Raw genomic sequence first — 7500 nt, 5'->3', positions numbered from 1 at the left:
TTCTCATAGCATCACAGCGCCGGGGAAATTCGTGGTGGCGGGGGGGTAGCAACCCGCCACCATGGATAAGCAACTGAGAGGAAGGACCATATCGGTCGATGAGCGTCCTGCGGTCGTTACTAAGAAGCTGGTGAGCGAGAAAAACTCGGGACCATCGTTGAAGAACCGTCATCGGCAGGAGTGTCAGCGAGGACCATGGCGACGGGAGGAGTGAAATCGGCGGGAACGGCGACGAAGCTGGCGACTTCAACACCGGTTTCCACCGGAGAAGTGCGTCGGATGCTGGCGGATGCAAAAGCTGACAATGAGACGACGGTCGGCATTGTCAAGCGGTTGGAGGAGCAAATCCAGTTGCTGCGCTTGCAAATGGAGGCCTCCAACGAGCAGCTGAAGGAAGCGCAAAGGGAGGTAAGAGAGGCGCGCGAAGAAGCTCGGGTACGCGAAGCGGAACACCGCGAAGAGCTTCGCAAGGAGAAGGAGCTGTTCAACGCTCTTCTAGCGCAAACCCTTGGTGGAACCAGCGGAGCTCGGCTAGAGAGCCAGCAGGAACTGCAGCGAGAGCAGGAGCTGCTTCGGAGGATGGAAAGCCAGCAACGACAGGAACAGCGGCAACAGCTGGAAGATCAACAGCGCCAAAGGTGGCGTCAGCAGCAGCAGAAACAACAACGGCAGCAGCGGCTACCTGCGCAGCAATGGCCGACGGTGCAGCAGAGCGTGCGTGCTCAGCGTCAGGGCGTGACGGAGTCGGCATCCTCGGCGGTACCGGACGAGGCAGGAACGTGGGTGGAGGTCGTTCGCGGCAATCGGCGCGGGAATAAGCAGAACGGGTGAATCTGCCCCAGCAGTCAGCCCAGCGGCAGCCAGCACACCAGCAGCATCAGCAGTGGCCGCACCAGCAAAATGGGCAGCAGCAGCAGCAGCGGATGGGCATTCATCAGCAGGAGAAGCGGCGTCCGCGACGAAAACGCCCGGATGAAATCGTCGTTGTGCCCGCCCCAGGAGTGTCCTTCAAGGAAATGTATGTGAGGATACGGACCAACCCGCGGATTGCCGATTTCCAGCGGCAAATTGGGGTTGGCAGAAGAACGCCGAGGGACCACCTCCTGCTGCCTTTGTCCCGCGACGTCGATAGCGCGGCGCTGAAGGACATCATCCAGGAGATCATCGGGGAGAGTGGATCGGTAACCGTCAGAACAGAGATGGCTGAGGTCGTCCTGACTGGAATCGACAACATGATCGACGAGGAGGCGATCAAAAGGCGCTCATGACCACTCTTGGAAAGCAGTCATTGGTGGCCACCGTGAACCTTTGGGAGCGCCGAGACATGACGAAGCGGGCTCGCGTGCGCCTCCCACGAGCAGAAGCGGAACTCGTCAAAGATCGTCGACTGGAGCTGGGCTACACGTATTGTTCGGTACATGAAGCCCCAAAAGTATCGGGTCAGCTGACTCGCTGCTTCCGGTGTCTGGAGCGGGGACACATCGCCGCGACGTGCACGGTGAGGATCGGTCAAGCGTTGTCTACGGTGTGGTGACCAAACTCACAAGGCGTCGGGTTGCACCAACGAGATCAAGTGCATGCTGTGTGGCGGTGCCCACCGTATTGGTGCCGCAGCCTGCGGTGGACAACCCTCGAACTGAAATGGAAGTGCTACAGATCAACGTCAATCGCAGTAGGAGCGCGCAAGACCTGGCGCTCAACACGATGCGGATGGAGCGGGTGGATGTCTGTCTGATGGTGGAGCTGCACAGTGTCCCCAGGAACAATGGGAACTGGGTGGCCGACAGGGACGGGAAGGTGGCCATCATAGCCAGCAGCGAAACGTACCCGGTTCAGCAAGTGGTCTCTGTGACGCAGTCTGGGATCGCGGCTGCCCGGATAAATGGTGTGCTCTTCATATGTTGCTACGTGTCGCCCTCAGCGGGCGTCTCTGAGTTCGAGGAGGTAATGCAGCGCATCGATGTGCTGGCGAGAGGTCACCCGCGCGTCGTCTTTGCGGGGATCTCAATGCGTGGCACACTGTTTGGGGAAGTGGCCGCATCAACGCAAGGGAGAGGCTGCGGTCCAGCTTGTCGACAGCTTGGGGCTGGAGGTGTTAAACACCGGCACCGCCCCAACCTTCCTAGGCAACGGAGTGGCTCGCCCGAGCGTGGTGGACGTTGCCTTCGCCAGCCGCAGCATCGCCGGAGTTAACACCATTCCGGAGCATCGGTGGAGGATTATGAGCAGATACTCGTACAGTGACCACGTGTACATTCGGTTTGCTGTAGGGAGCTGTTCCAGCGGTCAGCGGCAGATAGTCGTCGACAGGAGGGTCCTTCCACGCGAGAAAGCGGCACGAGATGGCGTAGCCGTCAGTTCGATGCCGAGCTTTTCGGTGTAGCGCTCGACGTAGCTTCGTTCGCAGAGCGGGTTACAAATGCCGAAAGCCTGGAGAAAGTCATGACGGAAGCTTGTGACGCAGCCATGGCGCGAGTGTTCCCTTCACAAGGTCACTCGGGACGACCTGCGTATTGGTGGACGCCAGCAATCGAGGTCCTGTGTGAGAACTGCCGCCTCGCTAAGGAACGCCTTGAAACTGCCATCGACGAGGAAGAGCAAATCGCCGCAGCCAGCGACCTTCTCCAGGTGCGTACCGCCCTGGATTCAGCCATCACCACCAGCAAGAAGGAGCACTTCGATGAAATGCTGCGGGGCCTCGCGGAAGACGAGACGGGACAATGGTACCGCAACGTACTAAGCCGCCTTCGTGGAAGCTGGACGGCGAGAGAGCGCGATTCATCGGTGCTAGAGGGTATCGTTTCCACTCTGTTCCCCAGCATCCTCCGGTTGACTGGCCAGCGTCACCAGGCCAAGTCCTGGAGAGGGGAGAGAGGAACCAGTTCGGGACGTTAATGAACAGGAGCTGTTGGACATCGCGAGCTCGCTGAATCCGAGGAAGGCTCCAGGACTGGATGGTGTGCCAAACGCTGCTTTGACGGCCGCCATCCGGAAGCATACGGACATCTTCAAGAAGTTGTTCCAGGAATGCTTGGACAACGAGCGGTTCCCGGATGAGTGGAAGAAGCAGAAACTGGCCCTGATCCCCAAGCCGGGCAAGCCACCGGGGCTCGCTTCATCCTTCCGCCCGATTCTGCTGCTGAACAACCCGGGCAAAGCGTACGAGCGGTTGCTGCTGTCGCGAATAAATGATGTCATCGAGGCTCCTGAATCACCGAGGTTGGCAGAAAACCAGTACGGGTTCAGGAGGGGCCGTTCGACAGTGCAGGCGATTCAGCTGGTGGTGGATGCAGGCCGTCACGCGATGTCATTTGGCCGCACCAACAACAGGGACAAACGCTGCCTTCTAGTAGTGGCGCTGGATGTGCGTAATGCATTTAACACTGCCAGCTGGCAGTGCATCGCTACGGCGCTGGAGGACAAAGGCGTGCCGAGGCAGCTCCGCAACATCCTGAGAGACTACTTCGAAAACAGGGAGCTCGTCTATGACACCGCAGACGGGCCCGTTACACGCCAGTGACTGCAGGTGTTCCACAGGGGTCCATTCTGGGCCCGACCCTGTGGAACATCATGTACGACGGCGTGTTGCGGGTCGAGCTTCCTGAAGGGGCTAGCGTCATCGGCTATGCGGATGACATAGTGGTCATGGCACGGGGTTGCACACCAGAGGAGGCGGCATCGGTGGCTGAACAGGCAGTGGACGCGATTGCGGCTTGGATGGAGGACCATCACCTGCAGCTCGCTCCGGAGAAGACGGAAGGAGTAATGATCTCCAGTCTGCGAAGAGGTCAACTGAGGGTGCCGTTCCGCGTCGGGGACACCATCATACACAGCAAACAGTCGATCCGGTATCTGGGGTCCAGATCCATGACCACCTGTCGTGGAAGCCGCACGTGGAGCTGTCGACGGCTAAAGCCCTCCGCGTGGTAGGTGTGGTCACCGCAGTAATGAGGAACCACAGTGGGCCCCAGGTGGCCAAGCGTCGGCTGTTGGCGGCAGTGGCGGAGTCGATCATCCGGTATGCTGCCCCGTGTGGTCCGAGGCGACGGATCTGCAGTGGTGCCAGAGGAAGCTGGCCCAGGTGCAGCGGCCCCTGGCTCGCGGTGTCACCAGCTCGTTCGTGTCGGTGGCATATGAGACCGGAGTTGCACTGGCAGGCCTTGTGCCGTTCAGGCTGCTGGTACGGGAGGACGCAAGGTGCCATCGGAGGCTCCTAGCTGCCCCGGGCGCCAGCCGCAAGGACATCCGGCTGGAAGAGAGGCAGGGGACTCTCCAGGAGTGGCAGCGAGCGTGGGATGCGGCGGCCGCAGCTCCAACGGCCAGTCGGTATGCGGTCTGGGCCCACCGAATGATCCCGGACCTGCACTTGTGGATGAGTAGGCGACATGGAGAGGTTGATTTCCACCTCTCACAGGTATTAACCGGACACGGATATTTCCGGGAATACCTCCATGTCTGCGGTTTTGCCCCATCGGCGGAATGTCCACGGTGCCCGGGGTCGGTTGAATCGGTGGCGCACGTGCTGTTCCAGTGCGAGGTCTTCCACGAGATCCGGGTGGAGCTGTTGGGCTACGGCACCAGCGACCCAGTGAACGAGGACAATCTCGGCATGAAGCTGCTGGAGAGCCCCGAGCGGTGGAACAGCATCCAGGAAGCTGCACGCAAAATCACGAAGGTGTTGCAACAGCTTTGGCGTGAGGACGAGCTGCAGCTCAACCTCCAGGCACACCTTGCAGCACTACCGACGAGACCAGCAGCGGTAGACGCCAGTCCGCTGGATGGAGAGCAGGTGTCGGTTGATGGGGTGGCTGAACTCTTTCGTTCCAACCGAGGTCGAGCCAGACGGACCAGAAGAGGTCGCCGGAGGGCGAGAGGAACGAGCGGAAGTGCGCCTTGCATCCGCAATGGCAGCAGCCGAACGAGAACGTGAGGACTCCATCCTGATGGCAGCGGTGCGGGCGGAGGAAGCAGGAGAAGCACCACCACCCATCCCCATGGGAAGACGCGGACTGCCTCCATCTCCGAGGATGGTAAGAGCGCGGCACGAACGAGAACTGTATCTCCAACGTCTCTACCGTCAACGCGCCAGGAAGGGACTCTACCACCAGTCCCACACGGTAGAAACCGGAGGAGCAGGTCGGCCCCTTCGGAAGCCGATACCATCCGACGGCGGATGAGAAGGCGGCTACGCCGAGTAGCGCGAAGGGTGCCGTCAATCAGGGAGTACGTGAGGCGCTATCCGCCGACGGCCTGGCAGCCATCACTGAAGCAACAACCTCCGGCCGTTAGAAGGAGGATGATGGGGTAGGAAGTGCATGGGACAGCAAAAAAGGGTACGGCGCAGAAGAAAAATAAACAAAAATGCGTTGGGGTATTAATTCCGTAAGGGAAAAAAAAAAAAAAGGAACGAAATAAATAAATACCAATAAAGGCGATGTCACAAGTGACACATACTCCTGGTTCCAAGCCCCGCTAGCCAAACAGGTCCAGGAGCAGGAGTGGGGATTTAACGTTAAGTTTATCTGACAAATAAATCCTTAAGCACAAAAAAAAAAAAAAAAGAAGTGGAGCTTGCGGCTTAATTTGACTCAACACGGGAAAACTTACCAGGTCCGAACTTATTGAGGTAAGACAGATTGATAGCTCTTTCTCAAACTTAAGGGTAGTGGTGCATGGCCGTTCTTAGTTCGTGGAATGATTTGTCTGGTTAATTCCGATAACGAACGCGACTCAGTCAAGCTAACTAGAACGCTGTCAGTAGTGTGCCTCCGGGCGCACCTGACGTTAGGAGTGGCGGGTGTCCTCACGGGTGCCCGTCACTTAGTTTGCCCTGCTTAGCGGGACAACTTGTGTTTAGCAAGATGAGATTGAGCGATAACAGGTCCGTGATGCCCTTAGATGTTCTGGGCTGCACGCGTGCTACAATGTGAGCAGCAGCGTGTTCTCGCCTTATGGCGCCCCATTCCGAGAGGAACGGGAAATCACCCAAATGCTCATTTAGTAGGGATTGGGGACTGCAATGGTCCCCATGAACCTGGAATTTCTAGTAAGTGCTAGTCATTAGCTAGCGCTGATTACGTCCCTGCCCTTTGTACACACCGCCCGTCGCTACTACCGATGGATTATTTAGTGAGGTCTCTGGAGGCACACCTTCCGCGATTCCTTCGTGAGTTGCAGTTGGCACGGCCGAAGTTGACCGAACTTGATGATTTAGAGGAAGTAAAAGTCGTAACAAGGTTTCCGTAGGTGAACCTGCGGAAGGATCATTAACGTGGTTTTGAATGAGTAATAACGAGGATAAAGTGTTATGTTGGAGGTCAAGTGCGCTGCATACCAAACTTTGTGAACGCGGTAACTTGCACTCGGCGCCGGCATGCACGGCAAAACCTCAGTCTTGATATGTGCGGGGAGTTCCTTAAGGTTCTTCCTCCCGGAGATCGTCACTATCTGGGACGTACATTAATTTGTACCTGCATTAGCGTACGCTTTTGTAGAGAGCATATCAAGACGTCTCGTAAGAGACAACACTTGTATTTGTACAAGTTTGAGTAACCCATTGTTGCAGGTCGAGTGTGTTGCATGCCAAACTTTGAACGCGGCTACGCCACTCGGCGCCGAAAGGCACTACTTAAACCCTAGGCAGGGGATCACTCGGCTCATGGATCGATGAAGACCGCAGCTAAATGCGCGTCATAATGTGAACTGCAGGACACATGAACATTGATAAGTTGAACGCATATGGCGCATCGGACGTTTAATCCCGACCGATGCACACATTCTTGAGTGCCTACTAATTACCAAAGTCTCATTTAGTTAACTACAGTGGCCGTCCGCGAAGGTGTCCGGGTCATCCGACGCACTGGGCGGCCGCTGTGCATGATGACGTGCTTGGTCCCCGTCTGCGGGTCCTCGGGCGTTGAAAGTGGACACTCTCGAGCGTATGTTGGATGCGTTTCGTGTTGGTGGTGTTTGATGCGTAGGGCTTGTGGTGTGTGTCAAGCCGCATGGTTCGAACTAATGCTACGTCGTTCCCGATGGCCACCGGCAGTCTACTCTCCAGGCTAAAGTCGGCTCGTCGAGGGATTCGGAAAGCTAAGTCGCTGTAACTCATGAGGCCCATACACGGCGTTGCGCTACCACGCTAAGTTAGCCCTACATATACAAGTATCAACCCACGGCACGGGCGTAGCTGTAATACTTACGTCTCGGTTATACCACGTAGGCCTCAAGTGATGTGTGACTACCCCTAAATTTAAGCATATTAATAAGGGAGGAAGAGAAACCAACCGGGATTCCCTGAGTAGCTGCGAGCGAAACGGGAAGAGCTCAGCACGTAGGGACGGCATGGAAACGTGCCTGTCCGATTCCGTGTACTGGACCGGTCCGTTATCTATCACGCACTGTGCACTTCAAGTTCAACTTGAAGGTGGCCCATTCTCCCATAGAGGGTGATAGGCCCGTGGAAAGGCATGAGGTGAGGTGATAGACGGTCGGCTCCAT

The 7500-nt window shown here is 57.2% G+C and overlaps 2 non-coding genes across 2 annotated transcripts in view; both read left to right on the top strand.

The window, feature by feature from the left end:
• Positions 1-6631: 6631 nt before the first annotated feature.
• Positions 6632-6789, top strand: LOC120907990. The gene has a single exon (XR_005740935.1). It is a non-coding gene; the product is annotated as a 5.8S ribosomal RNA (ribosomal RNA).
• A 431-nt stretch (positions 6790-7220) lies between these two features.
• The window catches only part of LOC120907950, a 4086-nt gene continuing 3806 nt past the window's right edge, over positions 7221-7500 (top strand). Inside the window, exon 1 of the ribosomal RNA XR_005740910.1 lies at positions 7221-7500. This exon is cut by the window's right edge and continues 3806 nt beyond it. This is a non-coding gene — a ribosomal RNA (large subunit ribosomal RNA).

This window comes from Anopheles arabiensis, assembly GCF_016920715.1.
Source record: "Anopheles arabiensis isolate DONGOLA chromosome X unlocalized genomic scaffold, AaraD3 X_pericentromeric_contig0027, whole genome shotgun sequence".
Taxonomy (NCBI): Eukaryota; Metazoa; Arthropoda; class Insecta; order Diptera; family Culicidae; genus Anopheles; species Anopheles arabiensis.
Note: the sequence above shows the minus strand (reverse complement) of the source record. Positions and strands in the feature narration are given on the sequence as shown.